This window comes from Mya arenaria, chromosome 6 (assembly GCF_026914265.1).
Source record: "Mya arenaria isolate MELC-2E11 chromosome 6, ASM2691426v1".
In the NCBI taxonomy this organism is placed as follows: Eukaryota; Metazoa; Mollusca; class Bivalvia; order Myida; family Myidae; genus Mya; species Mya arenaria.
In genome coordinates this window covers 52,043,630-52,061,580 of record NC_069127.1, presented here as the reverse complement: position 1 = coordinate 52,061,580, position 17,951 = coordinate 52,043,630, and the positions used below count along the sequence as shown (strand labels likewise).

The 17,951-nt window shown below is 34.3% G+C and overlaps 1 long non-coding RNA gene across 1 annotated transcript in view; it reads left to right on the top strand.

Moving 5' to 3' along the window:
• Positions 1 to 5,475: 5,475 nt before the first annotated feature.
• The window catches only part of LOC128238730 (uncharacterized), a 39,001-nt gene continuing 26,525 nt past the window's right edge, over positions 5,476 to 17,951 (top strand). The window contains exon 1 of the long non-coding RNA XR_008261758.1: positions 5,476 to 5,626. This is a non-coding gene — a long non-coding RNA (uncharacterized LOC128238730). The remainder of the gene's footprint in view (positions 5,627 to 17,951) is intronic.

The following is a 17,951-nucleotide window of genomic DNA, read 5'->3' as shown; positions in this document are numbered from 1 at the left end:
ATATTGTAAAGTGAAACTAGAAATCTTACTTGCCATTATAAAGAAAGGTCGTACAAAATTAAGGAGTATCGAATACGATGTTTTAAGCTGTTTGGTTGTTTAAAAATTGAAGATATTTACTTTTCGCGAAAGATATACCAAGAAATGTAAGACAGATGATCCCTCAAACACAACGGGAAGATGGTAAACAATGATATAATTTCGGATCTGGATGACCGATAATCATAGCTCAAGGCCATCTTACGCCGTATTGGGCATAGTTTGGTAAAGCGTCTCCACATTCAATTATTTCGGTATCCGAAAAGGTGTGCAAGTATTTAAATTTATTTCGTTTTTTTTTCTGTCATGGACTGTTTTACACTGCTCATAACCATTGCAGATCAGCATTCTCCAGTTTGGTCCTATATTCAAACAACCTTCCAACACTAGTTAACGCCTGGTTTACAATGTCCGAGTACCCTTTATTCGCGATATTTCTTGTTTGATACTAAACTTATTACAGGAGAAACTTAGCAACATATGAGTAGTAAACATATTGCCTTGAACAATATCCATTAAATCCTAGTACTTAAGCATATTACGCCATTGAACTCACTTATACAAAGTGAACTGTCATGTACTCGACAGAATATGTGATATGGTTTTACTAATCAAAAGCACACACCTTTCCTATCGGACCAACGCGGACATTTCCCTTGCGAAAACAGCCTTGGATGTATATAGACTTACAATGTCAGAATTCTTTACATTGAACAACGCTGAAAGTAGATCGCGTAGTAATTTCAATTTAGCAGCTAAGCCTAAAGATTTTATTCGAATGAATCTCAATGATTTATGCAATAAAATTAATGCACTTCACTGAACGTCAATTCGAACGCAGTTATAAATTGTTATGTAATTACTCGTTAAGGCACTACAATTAATATTAATTATTATTATTATTTACGAACTACTTTTACGTCGGTATTCATCCGTATAGTGGAGATGGGCGAGGTGTTCCGAATGAATATATATATATAATATGATTTTAATAATCAAAAGCAAACACCTTTCCCGATGGTTCTTGATTCATTGGCTTAAAAATTTCCGCTCATAACAAACAAAGCAATTGATTCCTTGAAGTACATTCAATAGTAACCGAAGTATTCTCTTGGGATAGTGTCCTAATTGCACGGAAAATAATTGGTTTTCAAGTTAAGTCTGATTATTAAGAAAATATTTTCAAAAACTCTCCATGACAATATTTTTTTCTATCTAATTCATGAGTGGATACATGATACATTGAAATAACATCTTGAAATGTATTTCACGAGGTCAAATAACGAGTATAAACAAGGGAGACACTTTGAGTGCTCGCAATGACATCAATAAGTGGGAATTTCATGGGATCAGTATCGGTCTTTGTTTATACTATGTGTGTGTAATTATGTAATTGCCGGCAGTTTTTTTTGTTTCATGGCAGAGAATTTATACTAAATAAAGCTTGAAACTTAAAAGTTGTAAACTAAGCTCTTTTAAAGAAATGCTTTATTGTCATTTGATTTATTATGTGTATTTCAACCTCCAATAATACCCATTTACCTATGTACGAGATGTAAGATGTAGAGATGTAGATATATAGATGTAAGTAGTTTCGAGATTATATGAACACTTTTAGTACATGTATACCATTTGTATGCGTTACTGCATTAACTTGTACATAAACGTTGACATAATGTATAAAAAAATGTGAATTAATTTTATAAAGACCATATACGTTGTGCAAATCTGAATAAAATGTCTGTTCTGTTTTTGTGTTGCGCTTAATCTTTGCTCTTTTTGTCGTGCTTTCTTTTTATATGCTCTGTTTGTTATGCTCTTTATCATTGCCCTGTTTCGATATGTTTTGTTATTTTTTATAAATGTTCTATTTTGTAATTTACGCTCTCTTTTGTTATTCTCTCTATCTATAAACGTTTATTGGGTTCAAGTTTAAGGTTGGTGTTTGGATGTAAACATGAAACATGGGCGAGTCCCTTTAAGATCTAGTAGTTTTTTTGTCTTTTATCTATGATAACATTTGTTTGCTATTCTGAATAAACTGTTCGATATTGCTTTAAATCATGCCCTTGCATACGTTGTAAACAACTATTTGCTATAAGCATGTCATATGCTTTATGAAATAAACTGAGCTGAGTTGAGTTGAATAAGAAGGAATGCTCAAACAGCAAAATATATTCATGACAAGCTTATAAACTACTCGAGTCATTAGAGAGGGTGGCACGAATACGACCTATACACGACATTACACTCATTCACATTCTTATAACATCAATACAAACCGAAGTTAAATTATGGCAAACACGGAAAGCTACTTAAAGATACAGAGAGGAGCATTACGCATTACGCCAAACCGATTACAATTTACATTCGTGGACAACCAATTTGGTTAAGGTCATGTCAAGGAATTGTCTGTTTAATATTTCTTTCAGAGAAAGATTGTTTTATTGATTTTGAAATTTTCTTATGTACTAAATTGGTGTTATTAAGGTTAGAAAGAACACCATATATTGCATTATGATCAGAAAATTACTTTTGGATGGTGAAGATAAATAGGAAATCGAACATTGACTGATTCCAAAGGAAGACATATACATTCTGAAAGATCTTTTAGCGACGATCACAAATGATGCTTACCAAGCATTTTTAGAGTTAATGTCATATTTTCGTTATTTTGCTAAATATTTGTAAGAACGGACCTTTAGTCAGTATTTAAGTGGTAAACTGAAAGAAATTGACGTCTTGCCATCTCTGATCGTCCTGCTGATTAAAGATTTGTGAAGTTAAAACTACGATCCTTTATTTAAAAAATGAATTCGTTTCTTTGTGCATCAATCCATGATATCTGAAGTATTTAAAGTGACACTCTTATTCGGGACCAATTCATACACACGTATAACATACATTAATTTTGAGTGACAAACCTTTAACTCCTTACTAAATAATGAATTTATGGAAAATATTAACTACTGGTAACCAGATTATAACCGTGAATTAAAAATCAGAGAGCGCAAACATATTCAATGATTGGTAAATGCTAAAGTATTTACTGTGGTCTACTATAGTCTCAAAAGATAGAAAAACTGTGTTTATGCTCATTTCTTTCAAATTAAACTTGATATCATTCATAAGAACCATTACTTTTGACATTTATTCAGCCATTTTGGAATATTAAAACAATATTATTAATTGTGGTCAATCTTATTTGGGAGTAAGATTGCATCTTTAAAAAATACGGCTCAAATAAAAGACATTGTGAATATATTACTATAATACAAGGCTCACATTCTATTATAATATACAATTAGAGCGCCCAAAACATTTTGTATTATTTTGTGCAAATTTGCTGGAATGAAAATGAACATTCCCCTTCTTTAAAGCACGGTCTTCATGCATGACACATGGATTGACAGTGACCTTTTTCACAAGACCATCCCATGAATAACATAAATTTCTTTGCAATTTGAATTTGTCCCTCCAATTATTATAATAACGTTTTCCTTATTCGAACACGCGAAAGGAAATGTGATCTTCGTTGGGTTTAAAGTCGATGTCACGAAAGAAAACCGTTCATCTTAGTATTTTTGCAGTGTTTTCAGCTTCGAAATGAATATTTTCAAATTTCGAAGACTCGGAAAATGTTATTATTTGAATGGATTTGAATAAATCAAATGTAATGTTGTGTGCTCATAACAAAACATTACAATTGATTTATTCAAATCCATTCAAATAATGACCAAACAATTCTCTTAAAATAATGCTTTAATTGAACAGACAACCACTCTTGTAAAAATTAAAATAAAATTCTTAGTTTCCGATTGCGGAAGAAAATATTTTCGTTCACGCTTTACGTCAAAAACTAACCATTAATATATATTTTCTTTGTAAATCACGAGCAGCTTCAGGGAACATCACTGTACAATAACAATATTTTATCATTTCACGTACTATGCTAACAATTCCTCACATGCTCCACTTGCTATGCCATTTGTAAATGATAATTTGTGCATTTTGTTTTTCTCCAGGTGATGTATATATATATACACACACACACAAACACACACACCGCCCCCACCCCCAAAAGGGACGAACAAGCAGGACTTATATTTGAGACCACATTCACATTCAACATCAATTAAAATGGAAAACTTATGACAAACATCTTAAATACATTGAAAGGTGTTCTAAAGTTGTCCGCTTTACCCATTTAGCTGTTCCGGCTTATGCAAATGCGTGTGGAAAAGTTTGCATACATTATAAGCTACATATCTGAAACAATTTCGTAATCTCAGCGAATTCTCGTATAAAGTTGACTCCATTTACCAGTGTAAGAAGAGTTCCGATTGGTTTAATCAGATTTACATAAGTTTTAAGCCAGAACAATAACGATATCTTAGAAAAAAAACTTATGAACAATTTGGTTGTCTGAAATAATGAAAAGTGTATGATCTTGTGCAAAACACTAACGTTTTTGCCATATAAAAATAAGGGGTAACACAAAAGTAAACGTTTTTATGCAAAATATAATTCAGTTTAAAAAAAAGATATCAAGAAAACACTTGGTCACTGACCTAATCGACATAGATATATATTCAACACAATGCATCACCTGCTTCTTGACATGTCCTTTTTTACTTTCACAATTACTCGTACACTTTTACTTTAATTCATACCCTGTTACTTGTGTATTCTTTGTTATTTACTCAAATGCATACCTCATTACAATTTGCAATACGACTGATAATAATTTACACTATCCAATATTGTAATAACTACTATACACCTCAATACACGTAGTTTACACCAACCATTTTACATTTTAAAGCAACTTGTTAGAACGACAGAAACGAATTGTATACGCTTTAAGCGTTCCTCAAAATTATGTCAATACATTGCGACCAAAATTATGCGTTTTCCATGTATTGTTGCTTGAGTGTTTACTTGTACTAGCTTAATTTTGCTTAATGTTTGTAGTTTTTATTTTGTCTTTTTTTAATATCTAAATAAATACTGTTTAAACCGACACAATGCATCGCCACATGTCAAAATAATACATAAGAATTTCTGAATATGTGAAATAATATAGTTTGACAATGAATGGCTGTTTAAGCAAGAACTAAGGCATGATATGTTTAATCTTACAAAAACTTAATTTATATATGTTCTTTGACTAAAAAAATCAAAATAGGTAAGCCAAATTGTGGCAGTTGTCAATGGAACATTGCTCAAACATAAAACGTTTGTAATATTCTTCCAAACGAAAAAAGAAATATACAACTACTGAGCCGATATTTCCGGTTTCTTCCAAGCAACACCAAGCAATTTGGTCCACAATCTTGTTCATTGGGTGATCGGAAAACACAGTTTTATTACGCATAAAACATTCAGTATTCATTCAGAGATTGTATTACGCACCTGTAGAGCCCGACGCGACACTATTGGTTTCCAATAAGAAGCTGTAGTTTGTTATAAAGCTGCTAGGTACTTCTTGGTAGAAGATTGGCAGAAGCAATTTGGATTAACGGGTAGTTGCGTCGTGAATAAGTGCTCTAAATTGTTCGCGATTGTTCTGATGGTACATTTTAAGGTAATGCACTCGTTTATATTTTGACGTTTAAGGTGTATTAGATATGGTGATAATTTGGGAGTGTTTATGCCAGGTTAATTCAACAGACACTGACACAAAAGTTTTCTGGTAGAAGATATGAGTAAACGTGTAGTTGCCTCGTGAATAAGTGCTCTAAACTGTTCGTGCTTATTTGGTGTTACAATTTAAGGTAATTTACTCCTTTGTATTTAATTCTCACTCTCATATGTGACGTTTAAGGTTTGCTTGATCTGGTGGACATTTGAAAGTGTCCATGTGGGTTTAATTCATCAGACACTGTAACTATATATAGTTTCTTGGTAGAATAAGAACTGGTGCTAAATAAGTGCTTAAATTGTCCGTGATTATTTGATGTTTCATTTTAAGGTAATTTACTTGTTTGCATTTCATACTAACTTTTTTACTTAACGTTTAAGACTTGTTGGATTGGACGTGTCAATGTGGGTTTTATTCATCAGACACTGTAACTATATATAGTTTATTGCTAGAACATTAGAATTAACGGATAGTCGTGTCGCAAATCAGTGCTCTAAAATTGTCCGTGATTATTTGATGTAACATTTAAAGGTATTTTTCACGTTTGCATTCTCACTTTGTATTTCAAATTTAAGGTTTGTTAGATCTGGTGGTAATTTAAGAGTATTTATTCAACTGACACCTTCACTATTAATTCTTGGTAAAAATATAAATAAACTGGTAGTCCTGACCTGAATGAGAACTCTGAATTGTTCACAATTGTTTTGATGCTACATATTAAGGTACTGGGCGGTCAAGGATTCGACTTAGGAGGGGGCCTAATTAGCCTTTAGACTTGCGCTCTTTCCTCAGAACCGAAATTTATTATAGTGTTGGCAGGGTGGTATCCTTCATATGAACCATTGTTTTCTATATTTATTCATCCTTTTCGGATGAACCAGCCGTGGTATTGATTATTTGGGACCAAGAGTGCATCTTTAAAAGACAACTTTTGTTTCTCAGAACAAAATTTAAAATTAACGACCTGTCCTGCCGTGAGTCGAACACCTATACCACTAGACCACTATCACCCTCGTAATTAAGGCGTATTCTTGTCACTTGAATTGACCAATCGCCAGTGGTCAATTAAGCAATTACTTAACCAATAACAAGATTATATTTTATAAATAAATAAAAGTACATGCTTACATTACCCAATGGACTAATGGAAAACCCTCACCAGATTATCTGAACAAGTGGCAGTGATTGCTTTGGTGACTGGTCAATTGAAAAGACACCCCATATATATATAATAGTTTTCTCAAAGGACATATCGTAGGTTGGCAGAAACAACGACGATAACCACAGTTGCTTGAACTTAGGCTTTATGTAGACTTTTGAGATTTTCTGACATTGTTAAACTACAGTACTTCATCTTTGTTAGGCGTCTTCAGACACCTTTAATGAATCTGAATAACCAATGATACGGCATGGTTGATTGTCACTAAGATATTTACAGGTCATATGAAACCAAATTTCTGAGAGTTTATTCCCTCCAAGCAACTGTGACGTTATTTTGAGTTTTTGATACAGAAACTGGTATTATTAAGATGAAGAAGGTTGAAGAAAATTATAAATACAACAATTAACGACATGACATGGGTGTATCCTATTTTATTTTCCAAGTTTCAATATGGTTTACATTTTCATCCATTTCCACTTTGGATTGTTTCACCTATCTCCTTGATGACCCTGATAATTTTCATTCGACATAACCCTATATATATATTTGTGCATCTATTCAAGGCGTCAGTTAATACTACAAATACGCGTTTCACCTTTCGACATTCATTAAAAATCAGGAATTTTACTTAAGATTTTCAAAACATATTCAAATATTTAACCCGCCGATAATGAAGTATAAGTAATGTTGAAGCCATTGCTGCTCTTTCTAATTACATCTTTTTAAAGCTGATATCTTTATTTATGTGCAAGGTTCATCATGATAACAGTTAAACATCCACGACTACAGAAACACTTTTGTTGCTGTAATCATTATCTTATCTTTGTTTTGTATTCTGATTCTGTGATTATATAATAAATGTATTCGTTAAAGCCTTTAAGTTCAAATGTGTCCATTTGCATTCGTTGTAATGACAATTTAAAGAATAGAGGTATTCGTTCAATTGTTTCGGAGCGTGGAAACATTAGAGCAGCTCTTTAAACCTCCCTTGTGAATTAAACGGACAATGTGCATTTTGTAACTCGGTGGATTACAAACAAACAAGTTAAACGGTCCGTGGGTCTGCTTTTTGTTTTAAAGTCATTAATACAAAAAACGCTACTGGTAAAGTTTCATTTTGAAGTACAAAATGCTGCGTTGAGTTTTTTTTTTGCATTTTGACATTATCATGATGTTACTCCCAAATAAATTTACCACAATTAATACTATTGTTTTTATATATCAAAAAGGATGAACACATGTCGAAAACAATGGTTCTTATGAAGGATATCGAGTTAAATAAAAAATAAAAGGTGCAGAAAAGACGGTATTTCTACCTTATGAAACGAAAGTAGATCACAGGTATTTTTTTTAGCATTCACCAATCATTTAATACTTTGGCGTTTTCAGCTATTAAATACACGGTTACAATCTTGTTATCAGTAATAGATATTTTCAATAAATGCATTATTTAGTAAGTAGTTAAAGGTTTATCAGTCAAAATTTATGTTTGTTGCAAAAGGCATGTGCATGTTTTGATTTTGAATAAGAGTGTCACTTTGAAGGGACTCGTTCTTGTTTGGACCAAAAATTAGTTTTCCGTGTATATAACACTTACTTAATCATTATTTTACTCTATGACATTGAAATTGCATAAAAAATACAATTTAAGTATATAAAAAAAGTTGGTTTCACACGCCAGTATAGTCAAGATTTTTTTAGGAAACCGACGTCTTAACCTCAAGGCAACAACGAGTTATACAACAGAAATGAATATTTTAACCTTATTACAATACATTGATAACATCACGTGATAATGTCAATCAACCAAACACGCAACAGCGAAATCGCTGAAAGAGTAGCGGTCGTCAGAGTCTTAGTTTTAACACTATTAATGATTTGACAAACTTTATTTCGTAATATAAAAGTGCATTTTACAAACCCTGAGCAAGTCCCTTTAATCAAGAAACAGACTAATAAATTTGCTAAATAATCATCGTACACTTTTGTGATATCATTCGACTCATCATGGTATAAATGTTCGTGCATTTGTTTTTTTTACAAGACCATCTCTGGGGTCATGCAACTTTCTCTTCAATTAAAATATCGTTTACGATGAAAATATTTTTGCTTTTTCAAATGCGTGAGAGTTAGTGGTTTATCATTGGTTTTAAATCGATGTCACGAAAGAGAACTGTTAAGAATTGTAGTGAAGTCTCAGTGGTCCAAGTTTCGAAAAGTTAGAATAATTATTTTCAAATTATATATACTAAGTTTCTATCTATATTTGGTTTAAAAATGTTGTTTTTGTTTCACCATTTAAAGACGTCAAATGCCATTATCATAATTGGGTAGAGGCATTTTGCGTGTTTAGCTTTTGGTCTGAAACTTTCCGTCGAATTTTAATAGGGAACACGTACATGAAGGATAACACTTTTGGTTGGAAATTGTTCTTTGGCTGTTATTTGGTAACAGTTATTTGGAGGGTTACACTTCTGGCCCGAAACTGTTCTTTGGCTGTTATTCGGGTAAAGGTATTTGAAGGGTTACACTTCTGGCCCGAAACTGTTCTTTGGCTGTTATTTGGGTAAAGGTACTTGAAGGGTTACACTTCTGGCTCGAAAGTGTTCTTTGGCTGTTATTTGGGTAAAGGTATTTGGAGGGTTACATTTCTGGCCCGAAACTGTTCTTTGGCTGTTATTCGGGTAAAGATATTTGAAGGGTTACACTTCTGGTCAGAAACTGTTCTTTGGCTGTTATTCGGGTAAAGGTATTTGAAGGGTTACACTTCTGGTCAGAAACTGTTCTATGGCTGTTATTCGGGTAAAGATATTTGAAGGGTTACACTTCTGGTCAGAAACTGTTCTTTGGCTGTTATTCGGGTAAAGATATTTGAAGGGTTACACTTCTGGTCAGAAACTGTTCTTTGGCTGTTATTCGGGTAAAGGTATTTGAAGGGTTACACTTCTGGTCAGAAACTCTTCTTTGGCTGTTATTTGGTAACAGTTATTTGGAGGGTTACACTTTTGTCAGAAACTGTTATTCGACTGTTATTTAGGTACAGTGATTCTGAAGGTTGCAGATACTGCCATTCGCCTTTAATTGGGTATCGATAGTTTGAGGGGAACGCTTTTGGTTCGAAAATGTCATCCGACCGTTATTTGGAAAGAGTTTTTTTTATGGTTATGCTTTTGGTCAGAAACTGTCGGTCGACTTTGCAATGTGTACAGGTATTTGGGGGTTACGATTTCGGTTAGAAACTGTCATCCGACTGTTAATTGGGTAGACGCTTTTCGGCGCTCTTGGTAAAAAAAACTCTCCTTCGACTATGAGTTGTGTATAGTTTTTTAGAGTTATGCTTCTGGTCAGAAAGTTCTTGGTTGCTGTCGTGTCTATATGTGTACAAAATAAATTTTGATCTATGAAATACAATTGTCCGTTTAGCGTATTGGTGAGCGCACTCGTTTTTCACAAAAGCTCTCCGACTTCAATTCCCGACCTTGACTTATGTTAGTTTGGTTGGCAAGTTTCCCTCACAACACAACACCACACTTTCGCGCAACATCGTGCCAACGACAGTGACCTTGTTTTGAATTAATACAACTTTTAACATTGACTGCAGTTTAATTAGCGTGTTAATTTCATTTTTATTTTGCACGTTATTTCGGAATTGTTTGATATCTATAATCATTGTTCAGTTACGTTTTTATGCATTCAAGGACACGCATAATGGATTAAAGACAATTATATTTTCACAAAACCATTCCATGAATAGCAGAGGACGTCTTTGCAATTTTCTCTCAAATTTCTCTTTCGAAATGCTACAATGATTAATTTGAAATTTAATATAACACATTTCTATAAAAAAAATGTTGACCTATATTTACCAATTGAAAATACGCAAATGTCATTCACATTATCCAGTAGGGGTGTTGCCCAAGAATTAGGGGCTAGAGGGGTCCATTTTTTGTAGAAACCGAAAGATGTATGGTTAAAATGTTGCAAGGAAGGTTTGGGATGCTGTGTTCTAATCGATGTCTTGACAATGTACTTCCGTTCTTAACGATGTGATTTCATTGCGCTTACGTTCTAGAACCGATCCCCGAAAATCGCTAAAAATTCTGCTCCGGTATAGCTCCGGCGACCCAAATTGACAAGGTCTGACGGGCTCTTAACCTATTCTGCCTTTACCGTCGTGTTTCTTGTTTCTTTTTTTGTATGACCTTGATACTTACGCCTTTAAACATGATCTTGTTTAAAGCTGCACTCTCTAAGATTTACCGTTTTGACAACTTTTTTATGTTGGAATGAGCCAAATTTTACGTAAATATCTGCAAATCAGTGATATAAGACTGCTTACAAAAGATCAGATCGCAGATTTTCATATTGCCGTTCGAAAATTAATAAATGTTTTGTGGATAAAAGCGTTACTAACGGTTTAAGTATATTGCTTAAAATATCAATTTTTGAATTAAATACTAAAATCTGCGATCTGATTTTTTGTCAGCTGTCTTATACCACTGGTTTCAATGCACTTTCGCATAAATTGGCTCTTTCCAAGACTAAAAAAAAGTTTGACGTTCAATCAGTGAGAGTGCAGCTTTAAATTATAGGCTTTTGCGCTTTATCCCTGAAATTTGTATTGTTGTATCGGTTTAAAAACACGAGTTTTGTTGGCAGATATCAGAACATTCAACCTTAAGGTGCACTTGACTTACTTTAAAAGGAATCAAAGTTTGTCCAGAAGTTTTGCCGAGTCAAAAGGCTGAGGAATAAATTTATCGACTTTTCGCGCTTGCGGATTGACATTCGTGGCGTTTTCTATCATTCGCCCGACGCGAAAAGGTGCAAACGCGACGAAATATAAATAAGCAGGCGTTTCACCATATCACACCTTCAAGGAGGCGACGATACATACCTAGTGCCTCTTTGTCGTTGTTCGCGTTTTCGAGCGCCATCTTACGTATTTTTTCCCCTTTATCACGTTCTCGCCTCATCGCCCCGACTCCCGAACAACACCAAAAGAAAATGAAATTGTTCGCGTTTTCGCGCGACAACGTGGCTATTCATCGCTCTATCACGTTCTCGCCCCGACACCCGAACTACACCAGACCTCAATATCACGAAAACACTTAAGTCGAATCTCAAACTCAGGCTCAACTCATTTTATCACATAGCATTAAAATTTATTAAAAATCATATATGTTTTTTACAGTTTTAAAAGCGCATTCTATCATAGAATATGCTGATAAAAGCCTTTGATCGAATTCCAAGGTAAATATATTCTACAGCCCAAAATGAGTACAATTATGTATTCCTTATAAAATACTCAAGTATATTTTTTGCTCTAGATTTAGTTGTTGTTTTTTTGAAATATTGACAACATTTTTTATGAACACATTTTATGAGAAAATACGTTTTCAAACAGTGTAAAACATGCAAGATTTTAAAGATTATTATGCTTTTATATGGTGAAATGAGTTGAGACTGAGTTTGAGATTTGACTTGAGTATTTTCGTGATATTAGCGAGAATGAAGGGCACTACCCTTATCTAATCTCGCATACAGTCCTGTACAGCTTATTTACAATTGAAAAGTCGGTGTGGATCCTGGAATTGACGCAAGAGGGGGCGTAACTTATGGGGCACAATCTTTTGACATTTCGCCGTGTTGGCAGGGGGTATGGGTATACTCCCCCGCGATTTTTTTTTAAATTTCTTGTCCGAAATGGTGCATTTTTAGCATATTTAATACCTTTTTTCTCCGATGTTGAAATAGATAGTAAACTTTGAAGTGTCTTCAATATTTTATACATTATTTATATTTGTTTTCCTTAATAAAATAAGTTGCTTTTTAGTGTAATAATTCTTTTTCGTACTCTTTAACACATTTACAAATTTAACCATACAGGAAAGTTAAGCACAGCGTTGTAAAGTAACAGTTTGGGCCGCAGAAATACTACTGTCAGATATGGATTTACTGTTGGCCCTCGATTGTACAATCTGACTGATGTACATGATATTCCTTGCTTGATGTAAGAGCGTATATTGAGGCTGTTAATTTTAATCAGATTGTCCGATGGTACTAGTATTTGTAAATACAATGCTAATGAAATGTGCCGATAATGTTGTAAAGACTATTACGACGGATACTTCAGGTTAATTATACATTGTATTGTACTGAGATTTTATCACAGGTATACATGCAATCGTAACAACACGGCCATCTCCGGCAAGCTTCGAGATAGACCTCGTAAATAGTAGTAAGGATATACGAAAGTGCGATGCGGCTACCGGCGATTAACACCGTTTTCAATCCGCGTAAAGAAGGCCCATTGTAACAACAAGGAAATGGATTGTGTTAAATTAAATGTGCTTGTTTAAGAGAAAATATTTATTGTAACCTCAAACAATGTTCGTTTTATGAATATTTAAATGTTTCCTTATACATGAAGCACTCTGTTTCCTCTAGAAAAATCATGAGCACACAGAAAATGTACTTGACAGTAATTGAAATGATCATACGGTTCATGGCATGCATGAATCATTACATCGGATTAAATGCATGCATGGACTAAATGTCAGCATTTTCTCAACAGCCATACGATAACCCTATGAAATGTAAGTTTTAAGTAATACTTTGCTTGTGTAATTTTTCACACCATGCTTTGCCATTCTAACAACATTACTATTCTGTAAAATCATTGATTGCATTGTGCAGAGTTTTGTGGGTTGTGGGTGGGTGTGAGCTTGGCACCCAGTCAGTTTTACCAGCTGATAGCTATACATGCCTTTACTTCAGTATTATTGGGTTTGGGCTGCAAAGTGAATGTTTTTGTCCAAACAGTTCTGTGTCCAGTGTGGGGTTGGGGTGGGGCGGTGACTAGCCACCCAGTAAGCTCAATTGGTAGTACCATACAACGGTCATGTGGCTATGCATCAGTTAATTGTAACCACGCCCACGCCCCGGTCCGGGGAATAGCGGGGACTGTGACTCTCAGTACAGCCAACCCCGGCTAAAATCCCTGCCATGCGCGCGAAGGCAAAACCACCACATTCACCCAGCACTGCAGGGCCATCTGATAGGTAAAAACACGGCCCATTTCCTCGTTTAACCCCAGTATAGCCCCTGACCTGGGGTCGGGGGGGGGGGGGTACAACTGACTGGTGCACTAAGTTGACAGAACTTGTCTTCAAATAGTATTTGTTCTCGGCAGGTCATGCTGCACTTTACCTCCTAGGCTTTGGAGAAACCCACTCATTAAAAGTTTCTTTACACATTCTATTTGTCTTAATCAATAATTATAAGTCTCAATATCTTTGAGTAAATTGTCATTTTTTATTAAAAACAACAACACCAAAACAGTAACTGATAAGATACTCAGTTGATTTTTTTTAACAAATATTTAGCCTTGTTACTAAGCTTTTCAGCAATGTATTCCAGACCTTTTTTCATTAATACTTAATCTATTTGGAATAATTAGCCTTTAGATCACTCTTCACACAATGACTCTTAAATGTCCAACTCCATAAAATGCAAACAAAAATAATTACAATTTTGATCAACATGTCCCTTAATTTTATTTTTAATATTAGTCAAGCAATAACAGAGCCATCTGTATGCAATTCAATGTAAAATTAATGATAATTTAGTTTTTGCTCCCATTTTTACTTTCATTTCTGTGCCAAGCCCTTTTAAGTGCATTGCGTATTTTGGGAGACAATCTTTCTGGCACTCTGCAAGAGGGATGCGATGAACCTATCTTACATGAGCGTCCATGATAGATGCCTTTTTCCAACCTCAGTTAGTCAAATTAAAGTAAAAAAGGCCTCATCACCCATCTTGCAACCTATTTACAAGGTATATCTCGAAGCTTGCCGGAGATTCTACTTGATACAGGAAGTGTCGACAACAACGGTTATTGTTAACAATGCATATAACATTCAAAATTAGATACCCTCGATGTGAATTATTACCTTATTGTTTCGTATTATATGTTTACATGCATACACCAGTGTGCCAGTTTGGCTTGCACCTTTTACCTTTTAACAGGAACTTCCTTAAAATTTACGCTACTGGGCCAGTATTCAATATTGATCTTATCCTTATCGATTTCGATTTCTACAATATGGGTAGCATTTATGACCAACAGGAACTTCCTTAAAATTTACGCTACTGGGCCAGTATTCAATATTGATCTTATCCTTATCGATTTCGATTTCTACAATATGGGTAGCATTTATGACCAAATATATTTTTCCCCTGCAATATAGCATTTGCATAATTACATGTTGTCATAACAGTGTGATATAGGTTTTATTTGCGTTATTCAGCTGTTTTGTCATTACTGCAAGAACAGAGTGCCAACACCAAATGCATTGCCTGGATTTATTCAATTATTGATGCTGCAAGCAAGCTCTTTTATTGTTTTCAGTGTTATTACTGGCATATGATGGACATGGTGTAATAAAGCTAAGAATTCCATATAAATATCGAGTGACAAACCAATCTCCTAAGCATGAATTTTGCTAGTTTTTTTCAGTGTTCATACACTATTTACTTTACAACAATTGTGGAGAAATCGGTCTTGTGCTGTGGTGGTGACTAACTCAGTGTGTGTATACCACGTGATAAATGACGTCATATACGCTACGTCGGAAGGCAATATTTTGCTTAAAATGAAGACTTAGATCAAAGATCACTTTTCTTTTACTACACCATCTTATTGCCTTCCGACGTAGCATTTATGACGTAATTTATCACGTAGTATACACACACTGTAACTGGGGATTCGACATTGTTAACCGTTATATTATCTCAGACCCTTGGCTACCGTCAAAATTGATAGGTTGAATGGCTGAAGGATTTGTGGTTTCAAAAACAGGCTGAACATGCTGGATTGTTTGTCCACGTACACCGGATAGTAATTTTACCGAATATACAGTGGTTATGTTCAACTAATTTTATTTTTCTTATGAGAAACGAAACTTTTTTCTAACGTTATTTAATGTTAAGTACACGTGGGTCGTGTTGGGGGTCGTTTATCACTATAAATCAGTGTTATATTGCATGAAATTGGTCAATTGACTTTATAATATAAAATGAAATTTATAAAGTGGTGTGTGACCTTTCCGTCGGAAAATGGCCGAGGCGTTCGTGTTGCATCGTTTATTGTTTGGCTTCTGGGCTTGTCTCTGTACATTTAATTGTCTTAAAAGTGAACTACAGTAATACTGTCATTACCTTTTCATATTATACCTTAATATCGATGACATTCTTGTTATTGTTATACACACTTTCACAATATTTATATCAAACTTAGGATTGATTTATTAATAGAACTTATGTTATAATTGTCACATGCCATGCATTATTTCTATACATATTGTTGTGACGATGAGCGTTTATGCTTAAGTCGAATAAAATTTCTGTTCTGTTCTGTTCTGTTCTGTTCAGTAATACTGTAGCTTAATAAGTGGTAGATACTTGGTGTATTTGAATCGAAGGTAAAGCGGCAGGTGTATTGTATAGCTGTTCTTGTGATTTATTTTAAACTACAGCTGTTATTTCCAAATATTGAATTTTTATTTACATAATTAAACAGCTGTAGCTATACTTAATGGGTCACTGTGGTCATTTTGCACCAGTTAACCCCTTTGGTACGTTATAAGTTTAGAAACTTGCAAATAGTATTTTTAGACATAAGTTTAGAAGCTTGCATATAGTATCAAGTGCAGACGATCACAAGAACAAAACACCATGCGAAGCCCTATATTGTAAACCAAACCTGGAACATAACTTTTCATAACACCCTGCAACGTTATTTAAGATGGAACGCGACTATGAACGAATTTTCGAGTTACTGTCTGAATATTGGTATACCCTTTTCTTGATATCAGGCGATTTGTAATAAAACATTGGATACATGTATATTAAAAAATCAAAAATTAAACGAGCAGTTTTTTCAAGAATTAAAGAAAAGCGCACCTTTTTTCACCGAAACACGACGCCGTTTTTCCCCGCGAAAAATTACGTTATAGACGGATTTTAAATAAATAACGTAAAATAAGAGAAAGAAAAATATATGTGCGTGAACGTTTTCACAAAACGCACTTGAGGTTGAAATTTCATAGCGGTAAACGAAGAATTGATGAAAATATCGGTGATTGTAGCTGGAACGCAAAACTATGACGGACGTCTCAAAATTGACGTCAGTTGCATAATTTGAACACTCGTAGAACTTAAAACTCCAAAACTGTTCCGAATATTGAAAATGTGAAAACAGTCCCTAACTGGGCATATGCTCTTCTATTCGTATACCAATTTTCAGACATTAACTCGAAAATTCGTTCATAGTTGCATTCCACCTTAAGATAGCCACGGCTTGAACGTATTTTTAACAACACCATATGACGTTTTTTATTGGAGCCCCCTGGAGGGGACGCCCTTTATGAAACGCCTTTTTTCCTGGTTGACCTTGGAGGCCGAGTTATTGATAAAGGCTAGATTTTAAGCAGAAGTTAATGAATTTCTATAGTGCATAATGCATCATATTTCATCCTATTCTAATTCGTTTTTCATTAATTTCCAACGAATTTGTTAACTTTGTAAACTAATTCGAGGCGCCCTCTGATGTTTTGCATCAATGGTCTTTCTTGTTACACCTTGTGACGCCCTTAAAGTTCACCAACGGCTTTCACTCAACTTCTCATATAACTCTAATCTATATTTTCTAATTAAGTTTGTGATTAATAATAAGGTTGAGGAAACCGTATTGAGCTGTATATTACTCGTTTAAGTAACTTAAATTAAAAGCGCCGATGCTGCGTCCAAAAAAGTACAATTACGTGCGGTTTGAGGTCTTTTCTTGGCTAATCCAACGGAGAGCTTGATCGATGATTCAATTTAAGAACTTGACGTCAGTGTTGAGCATACTTTCTTATGTGCTGATTTGTCCTTCAATTCGATTTTCTATTTAAAGGTGAAACATTTGTTACGGATTATCGCCTTAAGTTGTCACATTCTAAATGACTTTTTATCGGTTCTATAAGTTGAAGCTTAGTGCACTAAGGTCATGTTCAAGAATAAAAGTGAACGAATATCCATGAAATGTAAATAGAGTATACG